This window comes from Cyrtonyx montezumae, unplaced genomic scaffold (genome assembly GCF_038088225.1).
Source record: "Cyrtonyx montezumae isolate F1298 unplaced genomic scaffold, pur_monq_1.0 scaffold_34, whole genome shotgun sequence".
NCBI classification, from domain to species: Eukaryota; Metazoa; Chordata; class Aves; order Galliformes; family Odontophoridae; genus Cyrtonyx; species Cyrtonyx montezumae.
Window position 1 is genome coordinate 1,070,684 of NW_027072039.1, and position 22,434 is coordinate 1,093,117.

Here is a 22,434-nt window from a genome sequence, read left to right on the forward strand (position 1 = left end):
ATAAAAACGACAGGTTGGTACCTGACCTGGAAATTACCTTATATGGAAATGTATCTCCCTAGTAAATAGGGGGCATGCGCCCATTATTGCAATAATGAATAAAATTGCCGTTATCACTAAGATCTTTGCCTGACCCAAAATTCTTGACTTAGAGCATTTCTAACAACTTGGTGCTGAAATCCAGGAAGTCGACGTCGCCTGCAGTGGACCTCCGTCTCCACAACACAGGATGGTGCACCCTGCTCCTGTTTCTGTGGCCCTGTGGTTGATGACAGTGGTTCATCATAGAGCCGACTGTAGACCCGAGGCTGTTTTCAAGAGGCAAGATATTGTGAACAGCTGGGGGATAGGGACGGACAGCAGGCACTGTGGTTTTGTGAGGTTGACCTGGTAATTCCAGGCAACTCTGTGCACAAACCCAGGTAAGAACAATTGTTTGTTTGTTTTGTGGTTAAGTACTGCCTTGGAGGTCGAGAACTCTTACGTTGTATGCGAACGGCTTGCAAAAGGTTGCTTGACGGTACATCTCATTTTCTAGAACCGAGAATTAGGCATGCGCAGCGCTGCAGATCGCAGTAGTACAACCATAGGTTGCTGAGAGAAATGGGGAATAAGAGTTCCAAGGTGGGGGACAGAGAGAGGGCTCCCGGAGCAGTGCCTGCTATAAGTTCTTTAGGAAGTATGTTGAAAAATTGGAAGAGAAATATGAGAACCAGAATGAGCAAAAAAATGATTAGATATTGTGTGGTTATATGGCCTAAAGAACCAATTGTAGGAGAATCAGTTTTTTGGCCAAGATAAGGCTCTGACAAGGATTGGGTATGTCAGGCTTTGAACATGCACATAAATAGTAAAACACCATTTTAGCTAGAAGAATCTGAATACACTGCTTTTTGGACTCAAGAAGTGCAGCAATTAATCATGGCTAGACAAAATTTGGCTGATAAGAAAGAACAGAGGAATTCCAAATAGGATCCTTTAAACAACCTATCCCCTCTCGGACCTGTCCCTACAGTGGAACAGCGTCCTCCCCCTTACCATTCTGGTCCTGAGCCAGGTTTTGTAACTCCAAGGGAAAACCTGGAGACAGCTGACCAAGTGGAGGCTGTTGGCTCTGACCACCCCCCAAAAGTTCACCTGAACAGAGCTCTGTGACAAATGCTGAACTGAAAAAAGATTGTTGGCTTAAGAAAGAATTAGAACAATGTAAGAGATATTATAAATTTTCCCTTTCCTAAAACTAATTCCACTAACTCTGATAATGCTCCTATGTACCATCTTAGGGAAGTTCCAGTGTTAATAGGAATAGGGGATGTGAATGCCCCACTTACTAGTGGAGAGGTGAGAAATTTAAAAAGAGAATTGAAATCTTTAATGGAAGATCCAATCGGACTAGCAGAGCAGTTTGATCAATTCTTGGGGTCAAACTTCTACTCCTGGGATGAGATGATGTCCATCCTGAGCATGCCGTTTATCGGGGAAGAAAGAGGAATGATTAGACAAGCTGCTATGCAGGAAAGGGAGAGAATGCACCCTCAGGGTGCAGACGCTGTCCCAGCTGAAGTAATATATCTGTTAACAGACCCAGGATGGGACAGTAATGAGGATGATGATAGGGCACGTATGAGGAATCTCCAGGAGATAATCTTAGGAATTAAGGGAGCAGTGCCTCAATCCCTGAATTTTGCTAAAACCTTTGAAATTCAACAAGGTAAAGATGAAATTCTGTGTGACTTTTTGGAGAAACTAAAGGATAGAATGCAGAGGTATTCAGCGTTAGACCCTGATGATCAAGTAGCACAGGGAATATTAAGAGTCAATTTTGTCACCAAATCTTGGCCAGACATACAGAAAAGACTGCAGAAAATAGAAGGGTGGCATGAGCAGCCAATAGTGAACCTTTTGAAAGAGGCACAGAAGGTGTATGTCAGGAAAGAGGAAGATAAGAAAAGACAAAAGACAAAAATGATGGTTATTGCAGAAGATCAAGTGATAAAACAGAAAATGGAGAACTGGCAAACTGGAGGCTCCCAAGAGAACCAGTATTCAATGAGCAGTTGGGATAAAAGGACTAAAACCAAAAATAGGGAGGTGAAGAGGTCGTTTTCTGGACCTCTACAGCAAAATCAAACAACAAGGAAATGTTTCAACTGTGGAAAGGAGGGCCACCTTAGAAGGAGGTGTCCCAAATTAGAAAAGGAAGAGCGATTGATTGCTGTTATGAATGAAGACTAGGGATGTCAGGGGCTTCCTGCAATTTGGTCCCACAAGGAGCCCTTGATAAATTTGGAATTGGGACCTAATAAGGAAGAAGTCGTATTTTTAGTGGATACAGGGGCAGTTCAGTCATCTTTAGCAGATAGAACACCAGGACTTAATTTAACTAGGAACACCTTAAGAATAACAGGAGTTGAAGGATCGGAAATGATAGTTTCACCTTTTGAACCCACTGAATTAAAATGGAAGGATAAAGTAATCACAGGATAATTGTTACATGTGCCAGAAGCAGGGACTAATTTATTAGGGGAGGGATTTAATAGTTAAATTAGGATTACAGTTGAGAACTTGTGTAACAGGGATAAAAGTGTTAATGAATATGTTAACAGCTGCTGATGAAAAAGAAATAAATCCAAAGGTATGGGCAGGGGAAGGTGTCAACGGTTTGCAGGACAGTTTGACCCAGTACCGTGACAATTGAGGCAGGGGACCCACAGGCCCACACCCCGGGGAAAAGGAAGGGGAAAAGGGAAAAAGGAGAAGGGAGATGGGCCTAAGAACAAAACAGCGGCAACGATCTGAGGAGGAAAGCTAATTTACTAAATAACATATCAGAGAGCAGAATAACACAATATAATACAACATAATTGGAATTGAGGCAAATGGATCAAATGAAATGAGCAAGAGAGAGTGTCCGAAAAACCGAAGGCCTTACGCTAACGCTGAAGGCGGATGGCTGCAACAAACCCACTGCCGAGCTCAGTCCCGAAGGGAAGAGAGAGTCCCGTGACTGCACACAGTTTTTATCTTTCCCTCTGGGCGGAAATATGTAAAAATGCAAAGCATCGCAAAGTCCTCTGGGGAATGTGGTTTTCTTCTGAGACAGGTACACCCAGAACTATCGACGATCCACAGAGCTGGAGCATTAACTCCTTAACTCCCAATACACCACATGATGTTATGATGTGGAATATCAATAATACAACAAAAATCACAAAACCATAACAGAAGGAAACCAGGGTGGACTTGTAATTACTCCATTAAAAATAACTGTCCAAGAAGGGATTGAACCTGTGAAACAATGACGATATCCCATACTCTTAGAGGGGAGACTGGGTTTAAAACCTGTAATACAGACATTGGTTAGGGATGGTCTTTTGGAACCTTGTATGTTGCCTTATAACACCCCAATTTTGCCAGTTCAGAAAGCAGATGACACGTATCTGATAGTGCAAGATCTAAGAAAAATTAATGAAATAGTTCTCAAAAGACACCTCGTGGTTCCTTATCCCTACACCCTAATGAGACAAATCCCACACAAGCATAAATGTTTTAGCATAATAGACTTAAAAGATGCTTTCTAGACCCGTCCTTTGGACTCAGTCGAGACCTTTTTGCCTTTGAATGGGAGGATCCAGAAACAGGGAGGAAGTAACAGTATAGATGGACAGTTTTACCACAAGGGTTCATAGAACCACCAAATTTATTTGGACAGGCACTGGAAAAAGTTTTGAAAAAGTTACAGGATAGAGAAGAGGTAAAGCTGTTGCAGGATAGAGAAAGATGAAGTTGTTACAGTATGTGGATGATTTGCTGATTTGTGGAACAGAAAAGTCTAAAGTAAGAGAGATTACAAATAAACTCTTAAACTTCTTGGAAAAGTAGTAAATGGAAAGCGGTGTAATGGCTATGCAGTTACTGAAGGAGCAGGGGGTGAAGTAGCAGAAATGGGAAACTTGCCAAGTAGTTGGTCAGCTCAAACCTGTGAACTGTCCACTTTAAATCAAGCACTGAGACTGCTGCAGGGAAAGCAAAGAACTATATATACCGATACGAGATATGCATATGGGGTGGTACAAACGTTTGGAAAGATTTGGGAAGAGAGAGGTCTGATAAACAGTAGAGAAAAGAAATTGGTACATGAAGAATTAATCAGACAGGCTTCAGAAAACCTGTTACTACCTGAAGAGATTGCTGTAGTACTGTATGGGAACTGTTGAATCATAGCCTGAACCACTAATTGATCACCTGAGGTGAGTACTGAGTCAGCCACAGGGCCACAGGTGAAGGTGATATACCTGTGTGATTGGAAGGGGTGGAGCCTGGCTCCACCTCTCCCAGATCCCATTTAAGGGCTGACCACCACCAGGGAAGGCTCTCTTCTTGGGGATCCCTCTTGTGTGGAGTCAATGGTAAGCCTCCACCATCATAAAGGTGAGCCACTTTCTTTGCTAGTTGTCTGTATACCATCTGCATAAGCCTACCAAAAATATACCATCTTCTGCACTATTTTTCTTGAGTACTATTCTTGGGAGTTATTTGTCCTACAAGTACGTATTAAAACGTATCAAAAAGGAGATTCCCTGGAAGCACAGGGGAATAATTGCAGATGAAAAATCAAAGGAAGCTGCTTTACAGTCAGAAAGAATAATGAAACTGTTACAGATGCCAGAGATAAAGTCTCCTCCTGAAAATGAAATCTTCGGTGGGAAGGAGGAAGGAATTTTTAGAGAGTTAGAAGTGAAGGAGCCAGGAGGATGGTGGATACTTCCTGATGGTGGGGAAATAGTAAACAAACAAGTAACGAGAAAAATTTTAACTCTCTTGCATCAGGGGAGTCATCGGGGGGTACGAGCAACATGTGATGTATTGAGAAAGTGTGTAGGATTATAAACAATAGCCAAACAGATATGCAGTAGTTGTGTGACATGTCAGTGGATAAACAGGAAGGCCATGAGAAAACAATCCCTGGGTGGACAGGAACCAGGATGTAGACCCTTCCAAAGTATACAAGTAGACTTTACTGAACTACCTAAGGTAGGAAAATTTAATTATCTGCTAGTATTAGTAGATCACTTGTCAGGTTGGGTGGAAGCTTACCCCTCAGTGTCTGCAACTGCCAGTGTAGTAATGAAAACAATTCTGGAACAAATAGTCCCTAGATATGGGATGATGTAGAACATAGTCTCAGATAAGGGAAGCCATTTTATTTCATACATTCTACAGGAGCTAATGGATGTTTTAGGAATAAAGTGGGAGTTACATACTCCATGGCATCCTCCTTCTTCAGGGGAAGTAGAATGAATGAATCAGATGCTGAAAAAGCACTTGTCAAAATTGATTATAGAGACCAAATTACCATGGACAAAGTGTTTGCCCTTGGCCCTCCTCAGAATACGAATGGCTTCTGGAAAAGATTGAGGAGTATCACCATATGAGATGCTGTTTGGGCTACCATAATTAGGTGGGAGTGGAAAGATGCCTACTCTTGAGACCAAGGATAAATTACTTAAGAACTATGTACTTGGGTTGTCTGCTTCTTTGATATCCTATCCCTCAGGGAATGTGAACTGTTGGCTCAAACTCCACCTCTGGAATTTCCAGTACATACTTTCCATGCTGGAGACTGGGTCTTGATATGCACCTGGAAGGATTCGAAACTTTTGCCTGAGAGGGAAGGACCATTCCAGGTACTGCTGATCACTGAAACAGCGTGATGACCGTGGAGGAAGGCTGGACTCACTACATACAAGTAAGGCCTCTAAATGAGTATAACCTGTGACTGGGAAGATTTGAATGGGAAAGTGCTCTAACAGTTGTTAATGTTTTTGATCATTTGTGTGTTCATATTTGGGTTGTTAACTAGTAAACAATTTTTTTAAGAAAGGGTGTTAGAGTATTTTGTAAAAAAAACTGTTTTGAACAATAAATTTTGAAGATTGGATAACTGAACAAACTAAACTTGGACAATTGCACAAACTAAATTCACAATGAAGGGAGCAATGTTTCTTGGTTATGATTTCAATTATAGTTAAAAAAAATCAGTAGCCAAAGGGATCTCACATGGCCATAGCAACACAGACACACATGACACTACAATGAGTAATCAGCTGATATCAAGAACAGATTCACAGATAAATTAGGTTAGAAAGGGCCTACAAGATCAACTAGTCCAATAGTCCAACCATCCTCCTAACACCATCCCTATCCACTGAACTACTAAACCAAATCCCTTAGCACCTAATCTAAATGCTTCTTGAACAGATAGTGCCTCAACCACCTCCCCAGGCAGGCCATTCCAGTACCTGACCACTCTTCACGAGAAAAAATGTTCCCTCTAATCTAAATCTTCCTCAGCACAGCTTATGGCCATTCCCTCTTCTGCCTGATAAATATTGACTGGACCAGAGGCTGATTTCCCCACCCCCCTCCTCACCACAACCTGCCTTCAGGAAGTGGTAGAGTGCAATAAGGTCTCCTCTGAGCCTCCTCTTCTCCAGACTAAACAATCCCAGCTGCCTCAGCCGCTCCTCATGAGACTTGTGCTCCAGCCCCCTCACCAGTTTTGTTGCCCTTCTCTGAACATGCTCCAGGGCCTCAATGTCCTTCTTGTAGTGAGGGGCCCAAAACTGAACACAGTACTCGAGGTGCGGCCGTACCAGAGCTGAGTACAGGAGGATGATCACCTCCCTGCTCCTGCTGGCTACACTATTTCTAATACAGGCCAGGATGCTGTTGGCCACCTGGGCGCAATGCTGGCTCATGTTAAGCTGAGCATCAACCAACACCCCCAGATCCTTTTCCTCTGTGCATTCTTCAAGCCATTCTGCCCCAAGCCTATAGCATTGCATGGGGTTATTGTGGCCAAAGTGCAGGACCGGGCACTTGGTCTTATTGAACCTCATCCCATTGAGCTCAGCCCAACTATTCAGCCTATCCAGATCTCTCCAAAGGACCTCCCTACCCTCGGGCAGATCAACACATCCTCCCAACTTGGTGTCATCTGCAAACTTACTGAAGGTACACTCAATTCCCTTGTCTAGGTCATCAATAAAGATATTAAACAAGATGGGCCCCAATACCAACCCTTGGGGGACACCATTCATATCGGGACACCAGCTGGACTTAACTCCATTCACCACTACCTGCTGGGCACTGCCCTATAGCGAGTTTTCCACCCAGGGGAGAGTGAACCTGTCCACACCACGGGCTGCCAGTTTCCTCAGGAGAATACTGTGGGAGACCGTGTCGAAGGCCTTGCTGAAGTCCAGGTAGACTACATCAACAGCCTTTCCCTCATCTACCTGTCTGGTCACCCAGTCATAGAAGGAGATGAGGTTGGACAAGCACGACCTGCCCTTTGTGAACCCGTGCTGGCTGGGTCTGATTCCCTGGTTGCCATGCACGTGCTGTGTGATCTCCCTCAAGATCATCTGTTCCATAACTTTCCCTGATACCGAGGTCAGGCTGACAGACCCGGGGAACTACAGGCCTTCCTTACGGCCTTTCTTGTAGATGGGAGTCACATCAGCAAGCCTTCAATCTTTTGGGACCTCTCCAGATAACCAGGAATGCTGATAGATGGTAGAAAGTGGCTTGGCAATCACCTCTGCCAGCTCCCTCAGCACCCTTTGGTGGATCCCATCTGGTCCCATGGACATGTGACAGTTCAGATGGAGGAGCAGGTCTCTGACCATCTCCACTTGGATCACAGGGGGTGTATTATGTGCTCCGTCCCGGACTTCCAGGTTAGGGTGAAAAGTACCCTGTGGACAACTGCTATGTCTATTAAAGACAGATGTGAAGAAGGCATTGAGAACCTCAGCCTTTTCCTTATCATCTGTGGTTACATTCCCAGCCGCATCAAGTAAAGGACAGAAATTCTCCTTAGTTTTTCTCTTGCTGTTAATGTATTTGTAAAAGGATTTTCTGTTCTCCTTTACTGCAGTAGCCAGTCTAAGTTCGAGCTGGGCTTTAGCATTTCTAACTTTCTACATGCAAATCTTGGTCAGTTTTCTGTAGTCACCCCAAGTAGCCTGTCCCATCTTCCAGAGGACATAGACTCTCCTTTTCTCTCAGAATCTCAACAAAAGTTCCCGGTTCATCCACACTGGTCTTTTTCACCTCCGTCTTGACTTATGGGACTCCGGGACAGCCTGCTCCTGTGCCTTTAAGATTTCCATCTTGAGGAGCATCCAGGCTTCCTGGACCCATTTACCCCTTAGGAGCGAGTCCCAAGGGACCCTTGCAACAAGTGTCCTGAACAGGTCAGAGTCTGCCCTCCGGAAGTCCAAGGTAGCAGTTTTGCTAGTCACCCTCTTGACATCACCAAGAATAACAAATTCTACCATTTCATGGTCACTCTGGCCAAGACAATCCCCAACCTTCACATCTCCTACTAGTCCTTCTCTGTTAGTGAAGAGTAAGTCTAGCAAGGCATCTCCCCTGGTAGGCTCTTGCACCAGCTGTGTCAGGAAGCAATCTTCCACACACTGTAGAAATCTCATGGACTTCTTCCTCTGTGCAGTTATTATATTTCCAGCATATATCAGGGAAGTTGAAGTCCCCCATGAGAACAAGCACTGGCCATCGAGCAACATCTACTTGTTGCTTGTAGAACACCTCATCTATCTCTTCATCCTGACTAGGCGGTCTATAACAGACCCCCACCACGATGTCACCCCTACAGACCATCCCCCTGATCCTTATCCACAGACACTCTACTTTTTCATTTCCAACCTCAAGCTCTTCAACATCATAACACTCTTTGATATAGAGAGCTATGCCACCACCCTTTCTTCCCTGTCTATCCCTTCTGAAGAGCTTGTAGCCATCAATCCCAGTACTCCAGTCATGGGAGGGGTCCCACCATGTTTCTGTAAATAGCCACAAGGTCATAGTTAGCCTGCCTCACAATGGCTTCAAGCTCCTCTTGTTTATTGCCCATGCTGCGTGCATTGGTGTAGATGCACTTCAGCTGAGACATCTGCTTCACCCCTTGCTCCAGCACAGCCCCCTTAGGCTCTTTACTGGTGAGCCCTGTTTTATCCTCTTCCCTCATCACAGCTAGTTTAAAGCTCTCTCGATGAGTCCAGCTAGCTCCTGTGCTAGGATTCATTTCCCCCTTTGTGACAGGTGCATTCTATTAACAGATAACAGGCCAGGAGCTGAGTAAACTGCCCCATGGTCAAAAAACCCAGTGTCTGTCTTTACACCAGCCTCTCATCCAATTATTCATCACCTATGTTTTCCTAGTCCATTCTGTCCTTCACTGCCCCAGAAGGTATGGAAGCAAATACCACTTTTGCTCCCACCCCAAGGTAATTAAGTTTAAACCCTGTGGTCATGCATGGAAGCAAAGTATACTTGAGAAGGGAATGGAATTGGGATAAATCCAAGCATATGATCTCCTTACTAGGAAAGATTGGAGAAGAAATTTAAGTAGGATGCCGAATGACAAATTGATCTACTTATGGAAAGGCATCCCAAATAACAGTAATCACTGAAAGAGATTCTACAAATAGATGACAAGTAACCTGTGCCAATCAAAGACCATATTGTTGGCATAATTTCATACTAATAGACCTCATATTAGTAGTTTGTCACTGGTGTAATCTAAACTTGGGACTCTCATTTATGTTTAAAATAGATATTTTCGTAACCACTCTTGTCGCCACAGTGGCGTTCTCCTTTTTGGAGGGTATCTTACTCTCAGGATCTAGATTGCTCAGGTTGTTTGTGACTGACAAAATTCCTGAATGACCCTGGTCACAGGTGCACATTAATCACACTGGAACTGTGGGAAGGCATCCCAGTGAAAAGAATCTGAACCTAGCAATTGTGACTATTCACGAGGGTGAAATATATTCAGAACAAGAGTGGGGATGGAATGATACCTATCAAACAGCCAGACTTTATGCAGTGCCAGGAAAGAAAATGTAAACTGGCTGATAACTTTGCCTTGTCACATCCAGTACTGGTAACATAGATTTGGGCAAATTCCAAAGTTCATCCCAGTGCAGCGTTACAAATGAAAAATGAAGTTGAGTCACCTCAGCCAACTCAACCTCCCCATTAGATTAACCCCTAAAGTTCTTAAATCAGGCCATTATGTAATTAAAAATGTAGGGCAGAAAACAATGCTGTTAAATCCTTTATGGTCCCTTAAGCAAATAGAGATACAAATGAGAGGCAACGTTTCTAACAGTCAACCTCCTTGTGCACCGCACCTGAGAGATTCTTCAATAAGGATGGGCAACTTGGATCCGAAAGTGAACCTTCAGCCCAGGAAACTGAGGCAAGAGAGACGTTGCAGGTTTCCTAGGAACAAGACTAGGAGTCACGAATACTATGCACTTGGAGTTGCTGCTGAACTAGATATCTGCAATAACTATGGACCTGCATCAATTAAAACATCCCATACATTTTTCTCTTTCAGCAATGGGAAATAATCAGTGGTTACTGTAAGATATACTGCTCAAATGGGAAGAATTAAATACTTCTGTGGTTTTGTGGTTTTGATGCCGGTATTCCACATCAGAGCATCATGCAGGCAATTAAGGAGTTAATATTGTTGGGAGCAGCCCAGGGGCGTGCCAGGCGGTGCTCTGCCTGGGCAGTTCTCTCTCAGCTGCCTGGAGCTTCAGCACATGTGCTTCCCCTGCAATTCCTCCTTAACATAAGCTCCCAGCTTTTGGTTTGGAAACTTCATTTCTCTCTCAATTGTTCAATTTTATTAGATTTAGTAATGTTACTGTTCATTCTCAAATTATGCCGCTGATTTTTATAGACCCATCTATTCCCTCCGTTCCCCCCCCCCGGCCTGGCACGCACAGCTCTGCTCGCACAGCTCTGCTCGGTCACCTGCACGGCCACTGCAGTTTTTTTTTTTTTCTCTTTCTTTCCTCTCTACCTTCTCATTTCCCTACGGTTACAGTCACTGACTAAACCCTGACAATTATTGGTGGAGAATGCGGGCAATGCAGTATCTATACTCCAACTTAAAACTAGTGCTAAGAGGAGTAAGGGTTTTCATGTACCTTAGAGCATGCTGGCATCTTTTTAAGCTCCTCATGTTCAGCACCGGAGTAATGTATGTATACAGCTACTTTAGTGTGCTAATGGGGTTACCTGCCTCCTGCCTAAACACCCTGGCTAATGTGACAGACTATACGGCATTTGGATTGGTTTCCAGGTACTCTTTTCAGGTCTTTACCTATATTCAGGATGCCAGCCTGGCAACTGTGTTATCCATTTTTCTGAATGCACTTTCGGAAATAGGATTTTATATCATGTGGAGGAAGCTTTCCTTAAAACCAGAGTGTTGAATGGCAGGGAAGGTGGAAAAAATTAGGAAAGAAATTAGAAGCGTGGGGACCCTCGGTGTTATGCGATTTTGATCTTGAGCACCTGTGGGATCCTGAGAAATTTAGTGAGTGTTTAGGTAAGGAGTCAGGTGACACAGGAAGATCTGAGAAGGAATGGATTGTTTGGGATTTGGCTTGTGCTTATCGAGCTATAATTGATATTCTGGAGAGAAATGGTTTCCAAACCGAGGTCCAAAGCAAAAATGGAAACCTCAAAGTTAGACCTGACCAATCACAGGAAGCACCGGCATCAATGTCAGTTGCCCCTGTGGAAGGCCAGAAATGGAAATGAGTGTCCTCGTGCCTAAAACGGAAAGAAGAAGCAGAGAAAGAAGAGGAAGATCCAGGCGAGGGGCCCTCCTCAGCACCACCACCACCTAGAAAGGCCACTAAGAAAAGTGAGAGACATGGAGAAGACAGTGATGATGATGAAGTCACTGTTACCACTATTCGTTGGCCCCTAAAGATGACTGAAATACAAGGTTCAAGAAAGGAGTTTGTACGGCGCTCAGGTAAATCTATTGTCACCTGGTTGCTGCAGTGTTGGGACAATGGTGCCAGCAGCGTGTCCCTAGATGGCAACGAAGCCCACCAACTGGGAAGCATTGCTCGAGACCCAGCTATCGACAGAGGAACTAGTAGATGTCTGAATGGAGTCGCTACCCTCTGGGAACGAGTACTAGTGGCTGTAAAGGATAGATATCCTTACAAAGATGATCTGGAGCCTAAGGTGGAAAGATGGAATACCGTGGAGAAAGGCATCCAATTTTTGAGAGAAACGGCTGTAGTAGAGATGCTGTATGATCCCAATTTCATCCCTAACAATCCACACCAGGACAGCGATCCTGATAAAGTAAGCTGTAAACCTGATGTATGTTGGAAGCTCTCAAGAACAGCACCAGAAAGGTACGCAAGTACACTGGTAGCAACATTCCATAGATACGAGGGTCAAGACAGAAGATCCCCAATTTATGAATTGATTATTACACTTGAGAACTTTGAACAACAGTTTCCGCCATCACATGTTTCCATTTCAGCTGTATCAACGGTAGCAGAAGAAGTAGGTGAGATGAAGAAGACACAGAAAATTATACTGGAGGAATTGTCCTTACTGATTAATAGGGGTGAACCTGTGTCAGTATTGGAAACACCTGATGAAGACGAGCATGACCCAAAGAATCTGATGAAGTAATTGATTAAACTGATGAAAGTCTCTCGGCTACCAAAGGTGGTTGCCTCTCTACTTCAGCAAAAGACAGCAGTAACACCATGTCACGTGTGGCCGTGTGGAGCTTCTTATGAGAAAACGGAGAGGACATGAGGAAGTGGCATAAAAAAACCACTCATGCACGGCGAGCACGGGTAAGAGTACTACAGCAGAGATCAGCCACCAACGAAATTGCTCCCGTCACTGCAGGTAACCAATAGAGGGGCCCTGCCCTCAGCTGGGGGGGGAAAGGGATAATAGAGTGTATTGGACTGTGTGGATTAGATGGCCTGGCACATCAGAGCCACAAAACTATAAGGCACTTGTGGAGAACTGGCTTGGGAAAGGAGGTTGTGTGTGCTTATCTTTGTAGCAGTGCGAACAAAACAGCATGTTCAGATCACTGAATTTTGAGAAGTAGTGCACCGTTGACCAGGCAACGATGAGGGAGTAAGTTTGCGGTGGAACCAGATGGCCCTGGTATGTGTGGGAAAAGAAGAACTAATTGGACACCACTTATCTTGCAAGGACAGAGCAAGAACCACTGCTTAACAATTATTCTAAAAATAGCATATGTTCAAGGGGTATAAAAGTATGTAACCTGCGCAATAAAGTTGGCTCAGCTGCATAATCATATTGATGTCTCTCTGAGTCCTTGCATCGGCATCTTAAGAAGATCGTTCCGGCGCGGCCGTGGGTCATCCTCCTGGGGTCACCGCAACATCTGGCGCCCGAACAGGGACCCTGAAGCCACTGCCGAGCTTGGGACGTGAGGAAGGTGACCGGTGCTTCACAGACGGTTGGCGCCGCAGCATTCTATACGACGTAAGTTTTGCGGTAGCTGGAAGCGGGGTCGCGACCTGCCTTCTGTGCCACCATGGAGTGGGAAGCTGCGGAGAAACTGCTTCTAAGTATTCTCTCTAGCAGAGTCAAGCAGGTATCTCCAAAAGGCATTTCAGAGCTGATAAAATGGGCCCGAAAAAATGGACATTTATCAGAGGTTGCACTGATATTCAGTGTCTCTGAGTGGCGTGAGATTGGAAATCATATGTGGAACACAGTTACAGAAGATAAAAAGGAGGGAAAACAATTAGTATTGCTAGGCCCAACCTGGCGGGCCATTATCAATAGCTTGAACCATATGCAGGCAGAGCGTCAGGTTGCAGCAGCGGCTGTCCAAGCCCTGTCTGCTCCCTCCACGCCAACTACATCTCCAACAACTACGATAAACCTGTTAGACTTTCCATCACCAGGCATAGGGCATCCTGTTTGTTCAACAGCAGCCCAAGTAAAAGCGGCATTGGAATCTTCCTCTGTAGAGGGCAGAGAGGGGGCTCAATCTGCTGAAATGACTGGTTCTGAACGAGTAAAGGAGCAGGATAGCCCTGATTCGGAAGCGCTCAAACTCACTCGGTGGGAAAGGGCAAATTCTTCCGACTGTTCCCCATGCCCCCCCCCTCCACCCCCGCCGCCGCCCCTTAGCACGGAAAGCAGCTCCTGCCCGGACTCCATCTCGGATTCCAACCTCATCCCCGCCCGGGTAGCAGGGAACTCGACACCTTTTGCTGCACCCCTGCCTCCTTCCCCCCCCTCCACCCTGCGCCGTAGCCGCTCGCCTTCTCCTCCCCACCCCTCCACCCCGCGCCGTTGCCGCTCGTCGCTCCCCCCCACCCTCCCCCCGCAAGCTGCCCCTCTCCGCACCCCCCCCCCCTCCGCAAGCCGCTGTCATGCCACCCTCGGAAACTGAGCCTGACGGAGAGACTCACACAAATCAGGCGCAGTCAGAAGAGGATATTAAATCCCTAACAGAACGGCTTCGGCAACTGGAGCTTAAGATTGCAACACCTGCAGCGCCGGGGTCTCAGATGGCCATTCCATCCACTCCACTATTGCCGATACCACCGGCAGGGCCCCGGCCAGCAGTTTCTCGTTGGTCTGGAGTTATACGGGACGCGATATTAGACGGGGAATGGCAAGCAGCCTCCCGTGTACTGTGTCCAGTCATCTATGATCAGGCTGGTACGGCTCGATGGGAGTCGCACGACTGGAAGCTATTGCAGCAGGCGAGAAAGACTGTTACTGAATACGGTTTAAAATCTGAGGCGTCTAAACAAATTATTCAGTGGATTTTTACTGCAGATGTTTTGTTACCACTTGATATCAAAAATATTGCGCGTTTGCTACTAACCCCTTCTGAACTGCTTTTATTCAATCAGGAATGGGCAGATCGGGCAGGTAAAGTCACGGCGACAACTCGTCAGCCCAACGATCCCCTTTATGGTCTTACCACTGATATGCTGATAGGTGCTGGGCAGTACAGTAGTGGGGAGGTTCAGCTCACATTCCCAAGGAATTTCCATCAGTTATCTGCCCAACTAGCCCTAGAAGCTATTTTTGCTATACCAGCTGGAAAGAGAGAGCCAGCTTTCGCTTCTGTGCGCCAAGGGGTAACCGAGCCTTTTACACGTTTTGTTGATCGTATGTGGATTGCAATTCGTGATAGTGAATTACCAGAGGAGACAAAACAGCAATTATTTCGAGTAATGGTTCATGATAATGCTAATGCGGCTACCAAGTCAATTCTTGCGACCCTTCCACAAGGTGTGTCGGTAGAGGTTATGTTACAACGCATAGCGAGAACAGAACAGAGACAACAAGCATTACATATTGCCGCTGCTGTGCAAGCAGCAATAGGCAAAGGTGGGAAAGAATCACGAATTTGGGAAAACATTAAATGCTATAAGTGCGGATCGCTTGGACATATGAGGCGTCAGTGTACAAAACAGGTGTGGTGTGATAAATGTAACCAACCTACACACGATTCCAAAACCTGTAGGAAGCAGGGAAACGGGAAGCGCAGCGCGAAACCCCGTCGCGCAGGGACACAAATATCGGGGCCAAGGGAACAGGATATCTCGATATCTACCGTCCGCAAACCCGAGGAAGCCTTGGGGTGGATGTGGCAACAGCAGTAGATGTTCATCTAACAGATACACAAGTGCAAAAGGTCCCATTAGATGCTGTGGGTCCACTATCTACCACTTGTAAACTACATGCGATACTAATGGGACGGTCCTCTCTCGGAGTATCACATGTAGTTCTAATACCAGGGGTAATTGATGCTGATTATAAAGGGGTGATTTACGCTATGGTTTTTACAGTTAATCCTCCAATCTTTATCCCTAAAGGGACTCGAATCGGGCAACTTATCCCCATTCCGGCCACTCCTCAGAATCCTGGAATGGACTGTGAGCGTTCAGGTGCTTTCGGTTCCACAGGGGCAACAGTCTGCTTAGTCACTGATCTAGGGGAGTGACCTACCATCAGTGTCACGTTATGCTATCAATTAAAACAGATTCAGGTAACAGCATTGCTCGATTCTGGAGCTGACATTTCGATTGTGGCAACAGACAAGTGGCCCTTGGATTGGCCGACAAGGGTAGTAGCTGGAGTTAGCGGGGTGGGCTGTGCAGCTGAAACTAAACAGGCTGTTAACCCTGTAACAGTAAAAATAGTACATGAGAGACCAGTGCCATGCTTGGTGCATGTAGCCCCTCTGCCTGGAGGATTACAAATGTTGGTTGGACGAGACATACTCAGTCAATTGGGTGTGCAACTAACAAATCAAAATTTAGGATAGTGGCCACTGTTGCGCCGCCACCGATTCCTCTTAGTTGGAAAACTAACAAGCCAGTATGGTTGGAACAGTGGCCTATGACAAAAGAGCACATTGAAATAACACGACAATTGGTTCAAGAACAAATGATGGCAGGGCATATTCGTCCCTCTACAAGCCCCTGGAATACTCCAATCTTTGTAATCCTTAAAAAATCTGGAAAATGGCGTTTACTACATGATCTCCGAAAAATTAATGATCAGATGGAGACTATGGGAACCTTACAACCTGGTATGCCATCACTATGTATGTTGCCCAGAAACTGGCATATACTGACCATAGACCTTAAGGATTGCTTTTTTACGATTCCTATAGCAGAGCAAGATTGTAAACGTTTTGCCTTCTCAGTACCTGCCATAAACAAAATGCAACCTGCACAGAGATACGAATGGGTTGTTTTGCCGCAAGGCATGAAAAATTCTCCAACGCTGTGTCAACTTTTTGTAGCTACGGCATTGGTACCAATCAGGCAGCAAAATCCCAATACTATTATCTATCATTATATGGATGATATCCTTTTTTGCCAGCAGGAACCATTCACAAAACAATGGGAAAAAATCGTTGTTGAACATCTTAAGGAATTCGGCCTTAAGGTAGCTCCTGAGAAGGTTCAACGGTCAAGTCCTTATTTGTATCTTGGTTGGTCTTTGTCTGACGCAATGATTCGACCGCAAGTTGCAGAACTGGATGTGAATGTACACAATGTAACTGATTTACAAACAGTTCTGGGCCATATACAGTGGTTACGACCTACAGTAGGAATTACGAATCGTCACTTAGAACCATTGGTACAATTACTTAGGAGAAAAAGGTCTGCCAATTCTAAAATTACCTTGACTAAGGAAGCTACTGATACATTGCAGGAAATCAGCAAAATAATCAAAGAAGGAATATCTTATCGGTATTGTCCAGACCTTAGGTTATCGGTTGTTATCTATGTCCAAAGTACTCATGCCTTTGCAGTTGTTTGTCAATGGCAAAAAGAAAAGGGGGATGTGGGGGATATTAGGCAGCAATGTCTACAATGTCTAAGAAGGATGCCATTGACAAACAAAGAGGAAGGCAATGACAGATTACCTATATCTAATAAGCTGAGAGAACGTCATTCACCACAAAATTTTTTTCTTTTAGAATGGGTGTTTCCTACTGTTCAACCAAAGTCATCACTTTTGACACGAACAGAGATGGCAGCTTTACTCATCATTCAAGGTCGAGAGCGTGTGGTTGCTATTTCAGGGAGAGAGCCTGATGATATCAGTCTGCCGTTTGCAAAAGTTTGGTTAGAATGGACACTACGACATTCAACACCACTAATTAGTGCCCTGGAGGGGTATGGCGGTGTTGTACATACGCTGAGGCCTCCTGCAAAGATAGCTCAATTTTTAGAGAAAACGCAGTGGGTAAAGCCCCCATTACAATCAGATCAACCAGTAAGGGGGAGGACAGTTTATACTGATGCAGGAAAGAAGACAAAGAAAGCAGTGTGTACATGGTGGGATGGTACATGGAAGCACCATTATGTGCCCATAAAGGCTGCTGATTCTCTACAAATTGCAGAGTTGAAGGCCGTCCTATGGGCATTTGAGAATTGGTGCGATGAGCCCCTAAATCTGGTCACTGATTCCCTGTATGTTGCCGGCATCTGTAAAAGAATTGAGGACTCCTATTTGAGGGAGTCGAGAAATGAGGAGTTAGCGTCGCAGTTTATCAGATTACGCGATCTACTAAGAGCAAGAGAGCACCCATATTGTGTGATCCACATTAGAAGTCATCTCACAGAATTCGGTTTAGGGGAAGGAAACATGTTAGCAGACAAATTGGTGACTACGGTTCCAGTGAATTTGTTTGAGGCAGCCAAAATATCTCATGAAGCTTTTCACCAAAATGCAAAAGGATTGCAGAGGCAGTTTCATATCAGTCAGGCTGATGCAAGACTGATTGTGCAAACATGCCCACAATGCAGTCATCATAATGGAGGTCTTGGTATAGGGACTAACCCCAGAGGCTTAAAGGCTTTAGAAATCTGGCAGAGTGATATTACCCATATTGTAGAATTTGGCCGTTTAAAATGTGTACATGTCAGTATTGATACTTTTTCAGGGATGTTGTGGGCTACTGCTGAGACGGGAGAATCAGCGAAACATGTAATTCGGCATTGGAGAGCAAGCTTTGCAATTATGGGTGTACCTAATACTATCAAGACAGATAATGGACCAGCCTATCGATCAAAATCCATTCAAGACTTTTTGCAGAAATGGGGTGTGCAGCATTTATTTGGTATCCCACACTCTCCCACAGGTCAAGCGATTATTGAACGAGCACATGCTACTTTAAAAATGCAGATATCTAAGGTACCGACAACTCTAAATATCCATGAGCGTTTGTATCAAGCTCTATTTGCTTTGAACTTCTTATTTATTCGAGGGGATGCCACTAATCCCCCTGTTGTAATACATCACTCTGGTATTAGCTTACGATCAATCCAAAGTTCGCCCAAAGTTCAATATAGGGATCCGACAACAGGAGAATGGTATGGACCAGCCACACTAATCTTCTCCGGAAGGGGTTATTCTTGTGTTTCTACAGATCAGAATGGACCAATTTGGATTCCTGCTCGCTGTGTTCGCCCTTGGCATGACCAGAAATAACTACATTGCATGGATCAACGGGAAAACATGAGTACCTTACATGGATTCCGGCTTGATACCATTTGGCCTTATCTCAAGGCAGAAAATAGCATCCAACCCTCATAAGGACTGGGGTTGTGTGTTTCTTTCTTATTGTCTTTTTCTTTTTGCAAATTGTTGTACTTTTTGATAACTTATGTATGCCATAGTATGTGATGAAGAACAGCTGGATTAGCCATTGAATGGTATCTCACTAATAACACTGATCATGGTATGACAAAAATGGGTGATTTTTCTGTGTTACCAATGTAGCCTTAAGAATCAGAATTATTAGGCATTATCTAGGTTGTTGTGTGCTTTTTCTATTTTAGTAGTGAATCGAGTGTGAATTAGATAGGATTTGATATTACTAATATTGAAATCTATGGAAATAGCACTTTTAATGTATTTAGAACACACAGTTATGTTGTTAGCCTATCAATTAACTCTTTTCTAGTTTGTTAAAGCAAACCTGAAAAAGAATCCCAGGCAAAGGAATGATCTTGGGAAGGAACAAAGTATTCTGATAGCATCAGGACAATTGATATTTATGACTATAAATATTTTTAGATAGAGCTAATCTTGATAGTTTATTCTGCTTTGCAAGCAGGTGTTCCTTTTGGATTCTGCATCATGCACTGGCCACGCATATGCAGTGTACAAATGGAAAAAACTTTGCAAACTCTGAGAAGAATTAAAATTGAAGGAGATCTGTGGTGGGTGAGAGAGGAAAAGTGCACCTTGAAGCAGGGGACGCCTTGCTAGCACTGCCTTTCGCATCCACCGCTGGTATGTTCCTTTTTTCTATTCTTTCTGGTGATCTGTCATTTCTTAAGGATTAATAGCTAAAAATACACCTTTTTAAGGAGTTTCTGCTTCGTGCTTGCTCCCATCTGAAAATAAATGTCTGCATGTGTCTGAGTGTATGTTGACTTAAACTTTAACCCCTTGTGCTACTCTGAATGTGCAGTCTGCTTGCTCCTGTTCTTAAGATGTCCTGTTTCTCAGATCCAGTATCTCCTGAAACAGCACCACTCGAGTTTTAATCACAGTCACCAAGTTAGGATGTTAGCTAGCAAAGGAAAATTATACCACCAGTGATGCTCTAGCAGATTTACCCACTGATATTGATTCTGTTTGACAGGCAACTTAACAAAGTTGTGCCACCACTGATCTTTCATTATTAACCAAAGGTATGATGGTGAAGACTTTAAGGGCACATGCTATATGAATCTTAGGGGACATTAGAAAACCACTATATCAAAGTATATAAAAATTAAAAGATTCTTCCTAATCAATTACTGAATCATATAGAATGATACCTTCAGGGACTCTTTTTCAGGTTGCAGGAACTTAAGCCATAGGTAGAATATATGTTTGTTCTTTTGTTAATAAGTTTAATAGTATTTCTTATCATTATGATATGAATGCCTTGTATCTTTTCTTACATTCAGCGTGTTAACTATTGAAACCTTGACTAAATTGTGATAACCTAAATGAACCTTTCAATGCTGTCACAAAGTTTTACACAAAACGAAGAGAGCTGAAGGTCAGGTGATTGGGATGCTGTGTACAAGGTGTACAAGGTGTAGTTATGTTACTAATGCGGTTTGTGATTTTGCAGTAAATTTATACTTGACATTGTAAAACACTTACTGTCCAAACTACTTTCTGCTGTTTTGTTAGCGCAAAAAGAAAAAGGGGGAATTGTGGAGAACTGGCTTGGGAAAGGAGGTTGTGTGTGCTTATCCTTGTAGCAGTGCGAACAAAACAGCATGTTCAGATCACTGAATTTTGAGAAGTAGTGCACCGTTGACCGGGCAACGATGAGGGAGTAAGTTTGCGGTGGAATCAGATGGCCCTGGTATGTGTGGGAAAAGAAGAACTAATTGGACACTACTTATCTTGCAAGGACAGAGCAAGAACCACTGCTTAACAATTATTCTAAAAATAGCATATGTTCAAGGGGTATAAAAGTATGTAACCTGCGCAATAAAGTGGGCTCAGCTGCATAATCACATTGATGTCTCTCTGAGTCCTTGCATCGGCATCTTAAGAAGATCGTTCCGGCGCGGCCGTGGTTCATCCTCCTGGGGTCACCGCAACAAGTGGCATTCCTCAGGGTCCTGCACCTAATCTGGGACAATCCCAAGCACATATATAGGCTGGGTGGAAAATAGCTTAAGAGCAGCCCTTTGGGGCATGTTGGTTGATGGAAGACTCAGTATAAACCAGCAATGTGCACTTTTAGCCCATAAGGCCAACTGTATCCTGGGATGCATCAAGAGAAGCGTGATGCTGGGAAGAGACTTTTTGTAAGGGCAAGTAGTGACAAGGCAAGAAGAAATGGCTTTAAACTGAAAGAGGGTAGATTTAGACTAAGTATTAGGAAGAAATTATTTTCTGTGTGGCTGGTTAGACACTGGAACAGGCTGTCCAGAGAGGCTGTGGATGCCCCCTCCCTGGAGGCATTCAAGACCAGGCTGCATGGGGCTTTAGGCAAACTGCTCTAGTGGGAGGTGTCCCTGGCTATTGCAGGGGGGTTGGAACTAGGTGACCTTAAAGATGACCCAAATAATTCTATGAATATTTCAAAGGGTAATTGTAAGTAGAAAAACAAAATCAAATAGAAATGCTTTTTCTGCAATTATATAAATTAAATTTACAGATGACACAGGATAAAATATAAAACAATTACAACAAAACGTGGAATTCAACAAATGATAGCAAGAATGGGAGAATAGTAAACACCATACTGAAAGCAAGACACTGAGTGAAAACAACCTGAATTAGCCTTGGCACATATAAACAGTACACACATATATTTATCTAAGCAAAAAGATAAAATCATGCATGCAAGATAAAGAATATACACTGTACATATAGGGTGTGACGTATCTTTCATGGGAAGTAGTGATTGAAAAGATTCAAGAACTGATAATCTCTGCATCATGATCTGCTAGCGTTAAGTACAGGCTGAAAACTGATGGAAATTAGATGTGCACGGGGAATACGGAAGAGGAACAGGAATACCAAATACTTCCACATTTAGCTTTTGAGTAACCACTAATGCAATACTGTGTCTATTTCCAGTGTGAGTAGATAAATAAGGATAAGAAAGGTTTGGAAATGACTAATATAATTTAAGTTATGTTATATAACTAAAGTAGTCTTAATATTAAGAAAAGAACAGGAAAATTATGGTCAAGGGAAAATTCAACTCTTTAGTCTATTCATCTCCACAGACAACAGACATTCACAGCAGGGCTCCTAGCAGATATAGTTGCAACGAGCAAGCAGGAGCTGGAAGCTGAGCAATAACAGTTCAACACCGAAAAGCACTACCAAAACAAAACCAAACCAAACAAAACAAATCATATCTAATAAGATGGATCATGAGAAAAATCTGTATTATTTTCAGAAGAAATTAGCATGGATAACCTGGGAAGGACTCCCACTGCATTTCGTGTACAAGCATGTTATGTGCACTGTGCAATATTCCTGATGTTCATTTTAAGCACA